The 17,342-nt window shown below is 46.3% G+C and overlaps 1 long non-coding RNA gene across 7 annotated transcripts in view; it reads right to left on the bottom strand.

Moving 5' to 3' along the window:
• Positions 1 to 1,489: 1,489 nt before the first annotated feature.
• LOC135297424 (uncharacterized) overlaps positions 1,490 to 17,342 on the bottom strand; it is a 46,916-nt gene continuing 31,063 nt past the window's right edge. Inside the window, exons 3-6 of one of the 7 annotated variants that reach the window (XR_010359443.1) lie at positions 8,706 to 8,869; positions 6,756 to 6,830; positions 6,142 to 6,235; positions 1,490 to 6,059 (exon numbers count right to left, since the gene is read on the bottom strand). This is a non-coding gene — a long non-coding RNA (uncharacterized LOC135297424). Of the gene's footprint in view, positions 6,236 to 6,755; positions 6,831 to 8,705; positions 8,870 to 17,342 lie in introns of all 7 variants that reach the window. The other 6 variants (XR_010359444.1, XR_010359439.1, XR_010359440.1 and 3 more) reach the window with 6 other exon arrangements.

Raw genomic sequence — 17,342 nt, forward strand, 5'->3', positions numbered from 1 at the left:
CGCGCCACGGCCGCCTCAGGGCCCGTGCTGCCCCCCCGCGCCCGGCCCGCCGCCGTGAGGCCCCTCCGGGCCCCGGAGGCCCCCTCAGTGTCCCCGCGGTGCCCCAGCGATCACGCGTGTCTCCCTACGGTTTGCACATATCCCCATCGGTGTCACGGAGCTAACAAGTGCCGCCTTCATGTTCCTGTGGGTCACACTTGTCCTCCATTTTCCCCCTCAGTTTCCCTATTGACCGTACACACCGCTGTAGTGTCCCCATAATTCACAGGTGTCCCCTCAATCACATCCCCTCAGTGTCTCAGGGCTCACGTGTGTCCCCTCTGTTTGCTTCCCTGTCCCCACGTGTCCCCTCATTGTCCCTCCTCAGTATCAGCATGGTTTGTACACCCCCCTGCAGTGTCCCCATAGTTCACACATGCCCCCTCAGCGACCCTACAGCTCACACAGGTCCCCCTCCATGTTCTCATGGTTCAATCACGTTCCCTCAGTGTGCCCATGGCTCACCTGTCCCCCTCAGTGTGCCCGTGGCTCACACGTCCCCCTCAGTGTCCCCATGGTTTGCATACATCCCCATCAGTGCTCCCACAGCTCACCTGTCCATTCAGAGACCCCTCGATGTCTTCACAACTCACATTGTCCCCATCAGTGGGGTTCACTTGTGCCCTCAGGGTCCCCCTCTCCTCTCCAGGAACCTGTGATGGAGGCAGGAGCCATCCTCTGCACCAGGACAGGTTGTGTCTGTGTCCCCTGTCTACACGGTCAAAGTCATTCAGCGAGTCCCTGGCTTCATCCAGGGCAGGGTGACTTGGACACAGGGACTCTGAGCACCCTTCCTTGAGGAAACCCGTGTCTCACCACACAAGCTGGTTGTCTGAGGAGCAGACAATGTCTGTGATGATACATGGGGCTGATAAAAGGCACTTGGGGCTTTCAAACGCACAAGAGCCTTGTGGGTGCACTGGTGTCATGTTTGCTCACAAGGGCACTTCCAGGAGCTCCAGCTGGTGCTTGGACTCTGTCAGGGGCTCCATTTCAGCTCATTCCCTTGACATCAGCAAAGCACAGCCTAGCAGAAAACACGCTGTGAAAACAGCCAGCCACACATCTGCTTTTCGAGTAGACTGCACTAATTAAGGAGACTGACAGGGTATGATGCAACAATAATTCTGATTTAATAAGACTTTTCTGTTTTCCAGTCTTATGGATAGACCTGAAGATCGCTATAGCGTGGTTGGAGCTCCTGGGAATTGTCTGTGTGTAAATAGGTAACAACACCACTGACAAGCAGTTGTGTACACCACCATCCACTTTAGATCTTGATGAAAATTCTTGATTCACTCTTGCACTGAAATTAGACTCACGATACCAGCAAGTTGTTATTGATTTTGTATTTTTTTCCCTGGTAACTTTCCCTTTGAGTAACACTTGGTTTGTGTAAGTCTGTGAATCAATGTCCCATCAAATCAACAGATATAGGAAACAGAGACTAAACAGGGAAACAAGTGTCTGCAAACACTTTTAAATGCATATAGTTCCACAAACCTCAAAAGGGACAAAAAACAATGTCGATCTTTTAAAATCAGGTTTGATTTTTTTTTCTGCAAATAGGTTTGTGAATAATAAACAAGCTACTGTCTGATGTAATTGTTTCTTCTTCCATCAGAAGCATTTCTAAAATGGTTTTAATTAATATTTTCAGAAAATTCTTTGTGAAAATGTCACACTTCATTTTTTCCTTGTATTTTTCCCTGCCATTCTCTCCTGATCTCACCTTTTTTCTTTCAATTTATCCATGAAAAGGGAAAGAGAAAAGCAGAAAATAAATGACAACAGAAAATTATAAAATAAATATAAAAATATGGAAATCTATTCCTTGTTTCAGTTGAGAAAATATTCTAAAACCAAACAACAAATGCTGTTCCCTTGTGCAAACTGAAAGCAAGGGGAGAAATTCAGGAAAGTGTGAACAGGAAGAATGTATTAAATCAGAAAACTCATTGATAGCAGCACATGTATGAGACCAGTGCAAGAACCAACACAGAACCTTTTCCACCATTTGACAGTGGACTCCTCTTCTCTTGGAGTATCCCCCCATGTCCTTGTGGGACTGACCTTGCTCAGAGCAGTGAGCACACCTCCAGAACTAGATCCTACTGAAAGTTCTTGAACCCGTGCTGAGGCTGTTTGGTGATAGCCAACCCTTCCAGAACAACACTTTGACATAGGGATGCTGGTGTCAAGCTTCCTCATCAATGACACCATTAGAATTCCCCCTCATTTCCCCTTCCTTTTTTTCCTCTCTTGATTGTTTGATCCAAACAGTTATCCTTCCTCTCTTGACATATCTCCAGATGACAATGCTTTTTCCAATGAGAAGACAACAGACCACATGAACTTCCCACCATACAAATGGACATGATCCCAAAGATGTTGTAGGCAAAGCTAACTGGTTTTCCACCCTGTGAGAGTTCATGGATGGCTGCAGTGATTAACCCTGAAGCCCGCTGGCTTATTCAGTAGTAATTGTTGACTGAGCCATTGTGTCATGTTTTCATTTCAGCGCTTGTAGATCTTGGGAGCTTTCCAGTGAGTGAATCTGCATGTTTCCAATGTCCACCCTGCTGGTGCTTCTAAATTAGGGATTTTGACTTTCCCTATTGGAACCTGAAGATTCTTTTTTTGGCTTAAATGGCTTTCATCTGCATAGGGTTAGAGTGCTTCCTCCAGAAATCAGCAGAGGGATCATGAACAGGCAACAGCAACAACAAAACAACGAGAAAAAAAATCCAGTTAATTTTAAATTTTTTTTTAATCCTTTTGCTTTCAGTGAAAAAACAGCCAATATAGTTTTCACCACTGGCCCAGAAGGAACATGTCATGCTGTTTTCGAGTCAAATTCAATTTGATACCAGTTTTTGATGATAGGTATTTGCAATGCTGGCCTCAGTGGAAGGAATGAAAAAATCTTAATGGCTGTAAGAGAACCAGGTCCTTCTCTTCTATGTTTCATCTGCACATCAGTGCAGATGGATGCTTATAATAACACACTGAAAATGTAGGATTCTAATGCCCCTAGGAAACAGAGGTGATTGTTTTTCACACCTGCAAAAGGTCAGCACAAAGACTGGAAGAAATTAGATTTTAATTTCTTTGCTAGGGGAGGAGAGGAAGGCCTTCAAAGAGCTGTTTGCAGCTCCCCGAGTCTCATGCCTGATACACACAAGTCTCAGCAGCTGGCACAGGTTAGAGTAGCCCTCAGGCCACATTTCCTACAAACCTGCATAGCAGCAGGAGTGCAGAGAACACTCATTGTGCCACCTCCGCTTTCCCCATCTTCCTGCTGCTATTTCCCTCTTCCCAAGACTGGCAAGGTCATCTGCAGCTTTTTCCTTGGGTCTGGCTGCTGTTTGCTCTCTGTTCTTGGGAGACCCAAGAGAAACATCAGCAGGATTCCAGATAAATCATCCATCAGTCATCTCCTGCAACTGCTTTGATTTGAAGTAGTTTGAAGACTGATGCCTCAAAGGCATGGTGGGGAGGAGGGAACAAGATGAAAGGGAAGAGGGCAGGAAGGGGTTGTATTTTATAGCCGTGGTTTTCAAGAGAAGCCTGAATAAAGGTGCTCCCAAACTTCCCAAAGGAGATGTGCTGGGCAGCCTGCAGTGTCCTAAGGGGCTATATTACAATGTGGCCTTTTTCTGAGGAGGATTCACGAAGAGCACATGGGAGAGATCTTGTTTTCTACTGAGAAAAATTAAGTCCTCAGAAGAGCCACAGCACATGAGCTGAGGCAGGAAGGCCTAGAGCACTTTCTTGGTATGCAGACTTTAGTTTGGCAAGAAGATTTTGTTGGGCCTGGGATGCCAAGCAATTTGGACCGACTCCAGCCCCGTTGCAGGAATCCTCTCTGCCTGCATCTGGGAGGAACATGAGATGTGTTCCTCGGCTCTTCCCAATGCCTCTGGCCTGCTCACCTCATTGCAAGCTGGATGCAGGACCAGCCACCCATGCATAGGTACCTGGATTTACCAGAACAAGCCACATTTCAAGACATCTGAAACCACAGAAAGAACCCCCCTGGCCTCCTCTGATGACAGAACTATAGAATATTGCTCTGGTCCTGCTTCATTTAGGTTCCTGGCCAGCAACTGAAATAACGCAGTCCTAAACACAATCCTACCACAGTGTCACATGTTGATTCAGCATTTCTCCAGGCTGGGTAAGTGCTCACACCTGATCAAAAATATTCTGAGTAGGAAAAAATTCATCGTCTGTAAATGCATTTTCTAATAGCAGAGGCAGGCAAAGAATTTTGTAAATACCACTTGCTTGCCCAAACTCCAACAAAATATAAACTCTACAGACAGGGATGGTTGACCTAGGGTAAATATTTAACTTTATCCTTCAAAGGCACATGCAGTTTTACCCGACAGAAGATGAAAAATATAGAATAATACCCACACACACATACCTTGTTTACTCTAAGGATCCTTTGATGGCTCTGGAAACAAAGTTATACTGAGGAAAGAGTAATTTTTAAACTGTGTGTGTTGTTCCCTTTTTCAAAACTATAATATGAAAACATGAAGAAAAACCAATCACCCCCCAAAAACAGTAGAATTTTTTTCCTTCATAAACTCTCCCTGAGGTTTTTCTTTGAGTTTAAATCAAGGAAAAACAGGGAAAAGTAGGAAAAAAAGGGCAAGAACAGGAACAGACATTCAAGATCTTGGATATGTGACAACCTGTCCTAGCAGGGGACATTGCCTCTAGCTGGTGGGGGAAATGTAGGGTCAGGCTTTTCAAAACAAGCTGGGCTGATCTGAAAACAAGCAATGAAGCTTTGCTACCGAAGAGGCGAGGGAAGCGACCGGGGCGTCTCAGCCATGGGAAGCATGCTTGAATGAAGAGCTTGAAAATGTTCCAAGTGCCTGCTGATTTCTCCCATGGTAGTGGGTTGATAAAGTGCCCTTCCACTAGCAGGAGGTGGGTAAGTTGGACATCTGAGGGTTTGCCTGGCATTCAAGGATCCATACACAAGCAGAACGTGCATTGATTTACATCAGTTGTATGGAATATGCTATAAAAAGCCACATTAGGGTGGAAAAAAATGTGTGAGCAATTTCTGAACGCTGATTATGATTCAGTGACTAGAAACAACAAGGAGATCTCTATCCTTACATATTTTATCCCTGATTACAGTATGACAATGAATACTGTATCCCTGATTATGGGTGACAGTAAACTGGGATGACAGCAAACAGGAATGACAAAGCTTCTGCCAAGAAACATAGGGGACCAGGCAGCTGCTCTTTGTCCACTGTAAGGCTGTCTTCCCATGCCCCCAGCTCACTGCAGGATGTGACAGTGGCCACACCAAGGAGCTGTGGGAGCCAGTGTGGGGACCAAGCACATCTGAGAAGTAACTGGAAAAGAACATAAGGGTAAGCAAAGCAAGAATGTAATATTTTCAGGGAATACTTTCCAAGTATCCAGCAATCTGCAACTCTGATATTTCCAGGTGCTCCTTTGGTTTAAAAGCCTTCCATTAATTTTCCACCTGGAAATTTGTCTGCTGTGTTTTTTAACCCCATCATCTCTTTTCCAGAGAAGTGGTTAATCCTCTGTAGAACTCACTTTATGCTTCTGCCACCCTCTGCACCTCTCCTGGTGGAGACAGGTAGCTACCAGGACTGCATTCACTAAAAATCTTCATGTTTGCTACAGTCCGTGAGATACAGATTTAAGAAGGTGTTACAGCCTTTTGCCTCTGTCCTCCAAGGCTGCTGTTCAGCCACCAAGTGCAATTCCCTCCTTCATGAGGAAGGGAATTTGGCATTCTGGCTCAGGAGACGTTATTAGGCTCATGAGTCTAATAAGGTTGTAGGTCTCTGATGCTGTCAGTCCTTGAATTTCTGCTCAGAGGTAGTCTCAGAGGTAATCAGAGGTTTCTCTTCAGCCAACCTGGCCATTTTTTTAAAACTCACATAAATACACTTCCTGTGAGATTTTTAGCCTTCAGCAGAATATTCAGTAGAATTGCAAGTTGGAATCAAGTGCTGTTAATGAGGGACAGGTAAATGGAGTCAAGCAGAGACACATGTCCCAGTGCATGTGCCAGTGTACCCAGCTAAAACTTACCTTTATGTTTACTGCTGTGCCAGCTCTCCATGTGACTCACAAAGTAGTTCTCCTGATCTGGGAGAAAGGGCTGATGCAGATTTTCCCTTTAATCCTGAAAAGACCCATAAAATATGTGAAAATACAGGGCAGTCACATATATCTCAGAAAAACAGTAAATGCATACTGAAAAGAAAGGAGAAACACAGAAACATGTCATGAGTCTGCAGGTTGGTATGAAAATAACCTCAAAATCTTTGAAGCTAAATCACAGCAGGGTGTTGCATTGCTGCTATCTCCCTTTTCTCCCAACATGTTTGCATCATGGAAGATGAGTTTTTTGCTGCTAAAGTCCACAGTTTCAGACACATTTCTTAGCTAGACCTAGGAAAGTACATAGGTACCTGATGTTTTTCTGGGGCTTGTAGTTCTCAGTGATCTCAAAACCTTTGAGAATCTGAGCTTACTTTATTTACTGTACAATTTTCAAAGCTGCCTAGGCTAATGTTGGTATGTTAGATACCTGCTGGGAGCTCCAAAGGCCCTTTTACTTGCCTGAACTGAAGCAATTTTAGCTCCCTAATGAAGCAGCATCATTATCAAAACCAGGCAAAACAAAACAAACAACAACATACCTGTGCAGAGTAGATTACACACCACTGTGGCTGTGTAACAATCCTGTTACTGCAGGTTTCGGAGTAATAGCCCAGCTGGGAATTAAGATGAGAAAAACAATGCAGGAGGAGTGTGAACTTTCCACCTGCCTGAGGTCAGAGCCAAGACCTGCATCAGGGAGTGCAATTCACCTCTGGCACAGAGCAGCCACAGAGCAGGGAGTCAGCCCCAGGGTGAAGCCCCTGGTCCTGCACTGGGGCTGCTCATCTGGGGGACACATGTGCTTCTGGGGGGAAGGTGAAGAGGTCCTGCTTAGCCTTGTCACCCCCAGCTTGTAAAGGCGCTTTGAGAAAGGTGAAGAGACGCAAAACCACCCTCCACTCCTTGCTCACACGCCACCTTTTTTCAGAGGTGACAGAGTGGCTCTGTTGTAGGCAGAGGATATGCTGAGCAGAGCCACCACATCTTTCTGGTGGATAAGGAGAGGCAGCAGAGGCGGCCGCTGGAGCACACTGAACGTTTTTTCTGAGTGCCACAGGAAAAGAAACCATTATGAGAGTGTGCTAAAAGCCTATTCATTGCTAAGGAAAGGGCTGCTGAAGAATGTGGGATGCATGCCGAAAACTGCCAGCCAGAGCAACAGAGAGATTATTAAAGCCCTTTGCAAAGACCCCCATCTCCTTCCTTTGGCAGTGGCAGTTCTGGACATGGAGTCGTTTCAGCCCTACCCATTGAAATCCTGAAATAGCTGTCTGCATGGAGGCAGGAGCTGGGTTACAGCTGAGGGACTTTTTCGTGTGGGAACCGTAGGTAGCAAACGTGGCTGTTCTCAGCTGTGCTCCTCAGCAGGCAGCAGTGCTGAGCCTCTCCGGGCTGGCTGCTTGTGCAGGCTTGGAAGCCTTTTGGTCTTCCAGTAGGAATATCTTGCCCTGAATCAGCAGCTACCTGTTCTGGCAAACCTGAGAGCTGTCTCGTGCTTTCTCTGTCCCATTTTCTGCCTTCCTTTCCTGCCCGCTCTTACATTTCTTTCTCTAACCACACCTTAGCTTTTTATCTCCGCGGTGTTGCTTGGGATGAGTGCCTGTGAGACAAACCCTAGCCAAGGGGGACCCATCCAAGGAACAAAGCCCTGGAGCAATGACAGCCTACAAGACAGGCTGTCCCCTTTGCTCTCTAAGGTGAAGCTGGTCCTGTGAGATTGCTGTGCCCATAACTATTTTGTTTTAGGACCTGGTGTACTCCCTCCCTGCACGCTCAGCCTGGTGGGAGTGCTGTAGTAGTAGGTGCTGTACAGACACACCAGGGAAACCCCCACCCAGCAAGGGTTTCTGCAGGATCAGTACTGAAGTGGAAGCACAGGAAGGTAAAGAGTCATGCCCAGGACTACTCAGTACACCCAACTCTTTCATCTGCTTTGTCCCTTGCTGTCCCCTCTGGCACCTGTATCATGTATCAGGACGCAATAGCACTGCTGGGAGCTAGGCTGGGAGCACTGCTTTCCTGCCTCTAGGAATGGCATGGCAGGGGACCAGCAGGAAGGAGGAGGTGAGGCTCTACCCTCTGGGGGTCGAGATTATCTATTAACTACTCCTGGCTTCAAGGAGACTCCAACATGACCGCTTCCATACCCAAGGGTTTAAAAGTCATGAGTCAGGTCCCTCCAAAAGCATGAGACTTTATGGTTTCAAAAGTATGAAGTTTGAAAGAAAAATAAGTGCATGTTCTTAATTTGCCTTTGGTACTGAAACCCTTGGATCATATTTTTGAGTTTTTAGCTCAAAAACCAGTGTTTATTCTGCCTTTTGGTTAGGCAAGACAGATCATCTTCCTTGTCTGCTCACTTGGGTGCATTCATGAGACTTTTCAGAACCTGAAGTCTTTGAGCTCTCTAACCCTCTGTTCACCTTCATTAAATTTGGTTGATGGGTTCAAGTTGTGAGGGAATCAGCAACTATGCCCACACATAGTACCCTTAACTAAATCTTGTGTCCTTAGAAAATGGGACAGAAATAGAGCTGTCCAAGGTTACTGCTACCTTCTTAACATTACAATGAAATCTTCTCAGTGCGGATGAAAGACCAAGAAATACTTCATATGTTGGAGAAGCAGCTCAGAGGCTGGACCAGGAGTCTCCCTGGAAAGAAGAAAGCACATTCAGTAACCAAACTCAGCTGAAGCAAAACCATAGAAAACAAAGTGCCTGCATGGGCAATTTGGGGGGGAAGAGCCAACGCTGGGAAAGGGGGAGCAAAGAGCACAGGGTTATTTAGTTCAAGTAAAAACAGAGCAGCACATCTGAAGAACATAACAGGGAGGTGCATGTTACAACTGGCCAGGATGAAAAGAATCAAAAAAGAAAGAAGGAGAGGCAAAGGCAGCTTTAGGAATAACGACAGAGAGATCAGATTTTCAGGCAGAGCTCAGACATGTCAGCTAAGTGGCGCCTTGTGAGTGCTGCCTGATGCTTAATCCAAAAGGCATCCCAAATTCCAGTAACAATATTCACCTCAAGCCAGCAGATGCACTGCTTCACCTACAGCCTTGGGGCTCAGAAAAATACTGGTGTTTGGAGGTTTGCCCTTCCTTCCCTGCATTCATCCCAAAGCCTGACTTACCTTTGCAGAGGCCACAGCTCCTAACAAGGCAGGAAGGGAGATGTTCAGCTGGGCTCAGCTGATGAAGGGTCAGAGATCTGCCTGTCAAAGCCTTTCACTCCAGTCCAACCTGGAGATGAATGGTTGAGATGGGAGTACCAGTCACTTTGTTCTCTCTGGTTTGCATGCCCAGAATTAAATGAAGATGTTCTTATAATTTCTTCTCTAAGAGACTGTGTGCATTGTCAGGAAGGGTTCAGATTCCCCCAGTGCTGCAGCACATTTATGCAAGTGGCTGGGTAGTACTTGGTCCCTTAATGATCTGGTACTGAGCAGGAAGACAGGGGAGCAGCAAGGGTTCTCCAGGATGTGCACAAGGATGAATTATGTCAGGGTAATACTCAAGGATATAATACTTAAGGATGACTCCTGTGAGTCCTGTGACAGGAAACTGGCCACCCCTTGCTGCCAACTGGAAACAGAGAAAGTGTTCAGGAAAAATTTTGAGATCCAGCCTGAGCTGAAAAAGGGAAGCTAATGGGGACGGGAGGTCACTGTGGTGGATCTTGCAAGGTAGACAGGAGGTAGGAAATTCCTCCTTTGACTTCTGCTCAATCCAAAGTGCAGCATGAGCAGCCGGGCACTGCCGTGTCCCACCCTTGGCAGTACAGTCGCCTGTCTTGTTGATTCAGTTCATTCCCAGTGGGACAGGATGGGGCAGGATTTGGCCCTTTGTCTCTAGATGTGTGTCCAATCTGTGGGCTTGCAAGCAATGAACCATAAAAAGAGAAGAGTTGACAATTAAATGCTCAAAATCTACTAGGACTTTGTCCAGAGTGGGCTAAGCAAACAAGTACAGATGGAGCAACCTATGATCTGCACAGATACATGAGCTGTACAGTTAAGGGTGTACTCTATGCTGCTTAATTGCTTTAATCATACCAATTTATGACCCAGGTTTCTGGCTTAATTAGTGAAATGAAGAATGAAAAGTGAACACATAGAATTAAGTCTTGACTTGTTAATTTGGCTTATAACCTCCATTACTGAGCTGGGAGGGCCTGTTCATTTGGTGTCTGGATGTTTAATGTGGTTGTTCGCCTGGTTCAGAAAATGGTGAGGAATCAGCAAAGAAAGGGACTGAGCTGATCAGTAGCCCTCAGCCTCAGGGCCTCTCAGTGAAGGCTGAGTCAGTGACCATACAATGTCCTTGGAAGGGCCATTTTGGGTGAAGGGAGATGCAAACTTTTGCGATGCTGCTGCTGTGCATGACACAGCATTTGCCCACACATCTGGAGTGAAGTTCCCACTTCATCCCCAAATGGTTCCCCCAGAACTCAGCATCTTTCACAGGAGAGCATCACCAGCCAGCTCCAGCAGGTTCTGGATGCATTTTTCTTCATGGGACATTGACCACTGTTGTTCCCACTCATGTGGAACAAGGCAGCACCATCTCTCATGCCCCAGGGGCCCAAAGAGAACCTCAGGGAAAATGGCACAGAATCTTTTTTCCCTCATTAGCATTTTCAGACAGGAAACTATTTTCAAAGAATGAATTCTAGTGATAAGGTGGGGTTGTTTTTTTTCCCACTCTGAAACCAATCTTTTTCTAGCTGCAGGGGGTTGTTCCCTCCATACTGTCAAATAGGAAAATTAATTTTAAAAAATCAGGTGCAAATGCCTCTGTTTTCTTTTGTCCTTCCCTCTTTTTTCTTTCTGCTGCTTTTAATTTTTGGACATATTCTATTATTGGATAATTGCATTGGCTAATTGCATTTAAACAGTTTTCACATGATTGGGTGATTAAATTCAGAGCAATTGGGTTGAAAATGCACAGAATCTGGTAGAAGTATTTCACAAGAGGCTGAACTAGATAAACAAGAAGGGATGTGTTAGTTTGTGTGAGGGTACGCACACATACTTAGGGTACATGGGTCCAACTTCCAGACAGGAAATGCCATATTCATGACTCTGGGCCCTTCCCCAGGACCTGGAATCGATGGAAAACAATTTTGGCTGGCAATGGAGGGAATAAGATTTTCATTAACACCAGATAAACCAATTCCAGAAGTGAAAACCCCACAAATATCTTAGGAGCTTCTCTTGTCACTGTATCAGAAGCCTCACCGGCAAATACAGCTATTATTTCTAAATGCATCCAGTGAAACACACATTTCCAATAATTCAAATTTCCAGTAATTAAATGGTTGCAGTCTGGTGTGTAGCTGTACTCTTGGCTCTCTTGTATCCAGCAGGAAAACAACCATTTTCTTTTAATCTTGTGCATATTCTGAAATCACTTCCTGGGAGCTTTTCACCCACCATGTGTGAAGCAAGTATCCAGCAGGAAGGGACATGGGACACATGAAGTTTTACCCAACTTCTTGTTCCTGGCTCCTTCCCTACTCCTCCCTGTGGCTGCTTACTTCATGCAGAGTTCCCTCCTCCAGATCTCAAGCATGTGGGAAGGTTGGTGGGAAATGCAACAGATTTTGGTGAAGGTTTCCCAGGCAAACCCAGCAGCCCTGGTGATGGAGCCCTGTGCACTTCTCATGGCCCCCACAGCACACAAGAGGGAGGAGTCATTTCCCCTTCCTAGCACAGTGCTTTGGTCCTGGTGAGGAAATGAAATCCTCTCATTTTCTGCTCAGAGGGAAGGAGCAGGCAGGAATTGCTTGTCTAAAGCCCACCACCAGCATCTCCAATGTAGCTAAAGCAATTTGCAGAGCCTGGAATGAAACTTGCACCAGTCTGCCTATTTACCCATCCTTCCTCTATCTCTCTCATCTGAAAGCAAGACACAAGTTTGTGAGTCACAAGCAGACTAATTTCAGAAAAGCCACTTCTGAGAGCCTCTGGCTGCTGGATGAGACACCGGCCCCACTGGAGCAAACCTCCTGCCAGTCCCACGAGGCATCTGACTGAGATAAAACAGGGCAAAGCACTTCTCATTAAATGACCCTGGCAGAAATAATTTCATAAAGGGCACCTTGTTAATAGCAAGGACTTCAGGCCAGGGCTGTGACTCTGCCACACCAACCACAATGTCCACATTTGGCATGATGAGGAGTGATGGTGAGCAAAGCCAGGAGAGCAAGTCTGAGCCAAGTGCTTCAGCCTTGGGCTTTTCTGAGCAGTGCAGCCGGTGTGGGCACCGGGCAGGCTCAGGTCTGGGCAAAGCTTGACATTTCCCACCTGCAGAGGCAGAATTTCATTTTGCCACTCAAGGCACGAGGAACTGAGGCACATGATGTATGGGAAGGGGATGGTGGGGGCAGATCTTGGGCGATGGGCTTCTGCTCCCATTGGAGTAAGAAAGATGGGAGACTGGTGGGGGGGATCTCAGGGGAAACTCTAGAAAATTACAGGACACCTCCAGCTCTGACATAGATTACATGGCCATACTTGCCTGACTTGCCATAAAACCTCACAGATTTCACTACCAGTGCAGATTTTGGCTTTTCCACCAGCATATACAAAACCCATAAGCATATGGACAGCAACCACAGCAGCAGGTGTTGCCACTCAGTGCTCTATTGCACTGCCCTCCCAGGCAGAGGAGATGCTGTGAAGGAGAGGGTGAAGGTCTGGCCCGTGTGGTTTGTACCCCTGAGCCCCAGGTCTCTGCAAGTGGGAGCAGGGGGCTGACATTGTGTTGACATCTCTGCCTGTTCATATCCTGCTGTGTACAAAGTCAGTGTGCCTTGGGGAAACTGGTGTTTTCTCACACCCAGGCATTTCCTCTGGGACAAGACCCTCTTGTTTTTCCCTCCAGTCCCATAAGATGAACCTTGCTGGAGCTACACTGCATTGGGATCAGACTGATGTATAGACTCTGTAGGATCTGAAGTGCTGGCGTAAAGCCCATGGAGTAATTTACTTTAAAATAAAGAAGAGCAGGGTATGACTGTGAAAGGAGACACACACTTTGAGCACAAAGGGTTTGGGATTGGTCATGGGCCAGCATCATAGCAGCTGTCATCCCCTGAGCTGGACATAGAGACAGCAGTCACCTGCTGTAGCCTGCAGAAGTGGAGTGTTCTTTGCAGTTGCCAAAGAGGTATCTTCTGGAAGTGGAAAAGCAGGACTCTCCCAGCACATTCATGTCCTTTTGGTGGTGTAGCACTTCTGGGGTCTGCAGTGAGTGTCCACCATGTGGCACCCATCCTGTGTATGCTTGCCCAGCCTCTCACTGCACCTCAGAGGGATTTTACAACCATCTGCCACTCTCCCTGCATGTTTCTGGGTTTCTGAGTGCTGTGAAAGTCTTTTCTCTAGTATAGGCCCCCAAAAGGAGCACTTGTTATTCTTCCAAAGGCTTCCTCCAAACATCTAAGAGAATCATTAGCTGCTGCACAGCTCCAAAGTAAACTGTAGCTTTCTGAGGTCCTGGGGGTGCTCTCTTTAGGAAAAGAAGCTTGATCCCATGTCACCACCACAAGCAGGGTCACCCTAAGCCTTCCTGGCTGTCAGCACCAGCACAGCCCCCATTGCATGACATCGAGCATTTCCAGTTCAGCAGTCTCACTTTGTTTGCATTTTATTGCCCAGGCATGACTTACATCCTTGCTGATGGATGTGTCCACAGTCAGTGTGCCAGGCTGGGCACAGCCTGTCCTCTAAACTGAGCCCAAGCTGCTGCAGGCACAACTAGCAGCTCCTGGGGTCACACAGCATTTTTGGCTCAGAAGGTGTTTGTGTTGCAGTTTCCTCACTTGGGTCCTCATCTGCCTCAGGGAAGTTGAACTTGCCACGACTGACAGAGTGGAAGGGCCCTCGGGTAAAATACCCTCCAGAGAGATGATGCATTGTTGTTTTACAAGCCCTGCTTCAGCAGGGTACCACATTAACCTGGGCCACCTGACTAAAGAGTTTTGCTCCTATTTAGGGATCCTTTTCACTAGGGTGAAGCCAGGACTTGCATCCCCCCAGGTGGGTATCCCCCTGTTCTATTTGAAGAAGTTTTAATTCCCCCACTGACCCCTATAAACCCTGCTGCTTTTCCCTGTGGACCATGCTGCTGTTGAAAGCTGGTCCCATTCCTCTGCTTAAGGCAGGGGCAGCTTTCATTGAACAGATCCCAGAGTCCCAGCTGCAAACTCTGAGCAGCTCCTACCGTAATCTTTCTGCAAGCACACAGAGCAGAGGCAGGAGACACTGACACCTCCTGGTATAGTATATCACTGGGAAAAGACTCACCAGACATTGCCTGAGAAACTCTGATTTGGGGTTTTACACTGGGTTTTTCTCTGCTGCATGGCCCACCCTGGCACCTGATCTTGTTAAGGTGTCAGGAGATTCTGCATTTTTGCCATGAATATATGGTTGTTTTCTCATTGCTTCTTTATCAACTCATGGTTTCCCTGCCAAGGTTGTGGTTTAGCTTAAAAAAAATCCATTCAGCTTTTAAATACCATTTGCCATACAGCTCAGTGTTTGCTAATACTGCAGAAATTTTTTAAATTTTTTTGAGAACAACATTTTCATATGAGTCCAGCCCATCTGGTTAGCCCAGCAATCCAGGCAAACATTTCTGTGCCCTTTCCCCTCATGATAAACGTGACTGTGGCATTGCTCAGGGACTCACAGACCACACTGTCTTACTGTTTTTCACATGAGGTTCGTTCAATTTGGCAGATTTTTTGCAATGTGAGTTAATTAGGGAAAGCTTGCTGATAAGAAAATACTAGGGCAGACCAAAGTCAGGTTCAAGCACCTCCCTTGCACCTCCAACAGAAGTGAAACCCAAATAAAAAATCATTGCAACAGATGCCAATCAAGTTCCACATCTCTTCTTGTCAGGAGCAAGCCATGACACTGAGTCTCAATATTTTGAAGTTGTACATAAGACAGAGAGTGTCACAAAATAACATTATCCTGGAACAGTAGACTGGAAATTATTCTCCACATTTTTAATTTAAAAAAAAGGGATGTGGTGGGGTGGAAACAGCAATCTTACTTGATTTATCCTAATAAATACTTACAGTCCCTTAAATAATAGAAGAACATAGCTCAAACCAAGCTCAGCTTTTTGAAGAAAGTTTACCATTTCTGGTTTTCATAAGGAAGCATCCTCCAGTTCCCATCCTATGAACTTCAGCAAGATGAAGGCAGTGGGATAAAGGGAAAGCGAAGCTATTTTGATTGCACAGTGCCACCCACTGTCGGACAGACAGACAGCACCGGGGCCGCTGCGCGGGATGGGCGGCGCTTGCTGCTCCCATCAGTAGCAAAGATATTTATCTGCGATCGATCATTCTGATATCTAAGAGAGACTGGGGTCTGTAAGGCAGCTCTCTACATACAGTCGGATATATACACACAGATATATACATACTGCTGGGGTGAGTTGCGTGTATAGATATAGATATAGATATAGATATAGATATAGATACAAATATAAATATTGTCTACATCAAACAATATCTGTGTACCATTCTGAGTCTTGATGGGTCACAGGAAGCTGAGCTGAAGTGAGTGGAGATCTAGCGAGGAGGAGACCTTGTTGGAAAAACTTTGGATGTGTCTGGAGGTCTCAAATGTCTGGGAAAACACATCAGTTGGGTGCCAGCCCCCCTGGGTGGCCTGCAGGTGTAGAAGGGAGAGTCAAGGAGATTGGGAGGGGATGGAGATGTGGTGGTGCAGGGAAATAGGGGCCCATGTGCATGCTTCAGTGAAGATGCTTTGTTGTTTGCAATAGATACATATTTTGATTATCAGCTACTTATGTGTATCAGGATGGATGGAATTATGTGATGAATATCTTCTGTCTGGACATCGAGTGGAAAATATTTCACCCAAAGCGCCATGTTGCTCTCTGGGTTATGCCATTTTGCATCTACAGAAGGGAAGATATTTCCAACAGTTTTATGAGGAGCTCAGACCAGAGCTCAGACCAAGACCCTCCAAGCCTACAGAACCGTGTATCCTGGGAAAAGACTGAGCTGTATTTTTCTATACATCCACCACCCATGGCCAAAGGCAATCCAAGCAGCCGGAGAGCAGGGCGTGCTCTGGTGAGCTGGGAGCTCTTGCAGGATGGTGTTCCCTTCTGCAGAGACGCCCTTGGAGAAGAGATCTTTCATTAAGATTGTCTTTTGCTACCGTTTCCATCTCCACAGAGGCTGCCTCCTCCTCACAGGCAGCATCCCCAGGGAGGGAGCACTTGTGAAATATTCATACATCAGAAGAAATTACATTTGTAAGCGTGGACTGCGAAGCGACAACTGGCTGGAGGGGCGAGCAGGGAAACACAACAGGAGCGAGGGAGGGAGGAAAAAAAAGGCAGAATGTGGGAAATGGAAGGTGAGCTGTGATTTCTCCCTGCCAAAATGCAGTGAGGAGCTTCGTGGGCTCTCCCGGGGTTCATTTATGAGGGCATGTGTAGGGAATAGATCTTCTCCTCATTCGGGGATGTCTAAGCAGCATTCGGGTTCGTGCTTCTGTGAGACTGGAGAATAACCTCATCCAAGCATGTACAAGGGACAAAAATGCCCCCCAACCACTGGCAGATCTGTGTCTTGGGTTTGAATAGTTTGGGCATTTCTGCAGGGTCTACTCCAGTTTTAAAGAATGCAAAAACAATTCCACATTTTGGAATTTTTGGTGAAATGGGATTGAACAGCAGGAAAAAGGGAAACCCAGGAACATTTAGCCCTGCATGTCAGGAGCCTTCAGGCCCACGATCAACAGGAGGCACCTGAGTGCTTGGTGCAGTCTTTGGGTATCTCCAGCACACATCTGCAAATCTTTTACATCCTGGTGGACCACTAATGCTCCACAAGCTCATTGCAAGAACTCCTTGAGAAATACATATTCCCTCCTAAAAACCACCCTTTTAATTTTCTTCTTCTCTCTGTGTCTTCCCCTAAGGACTGGATTCCTTATCAAGACCCAGTGCCTAAGACCTCTAGCAGTGTCAGTAACAGTAAAAACTGGAAGAATCACTGTTTTTAATTCTGTGATCATTAAGATCCCCCCATTGCTGATGTAGTCTGTTGCCCACTGCTGCTT

The sequence above is a fragment of the Passer domesticus genome, chromosome 3, assembly GCF_036417665.1.
Source record: "Passer domesticus isolate bPasDom1 chromosome 3, bPasDom1.hap1, whole genome shotgun sequence".
Lineage (NCBI taxonomy): Eukaryota > Metazoa > Chordata > Aves > Passeriformes > Passeridae > Passer > Passer domesticus.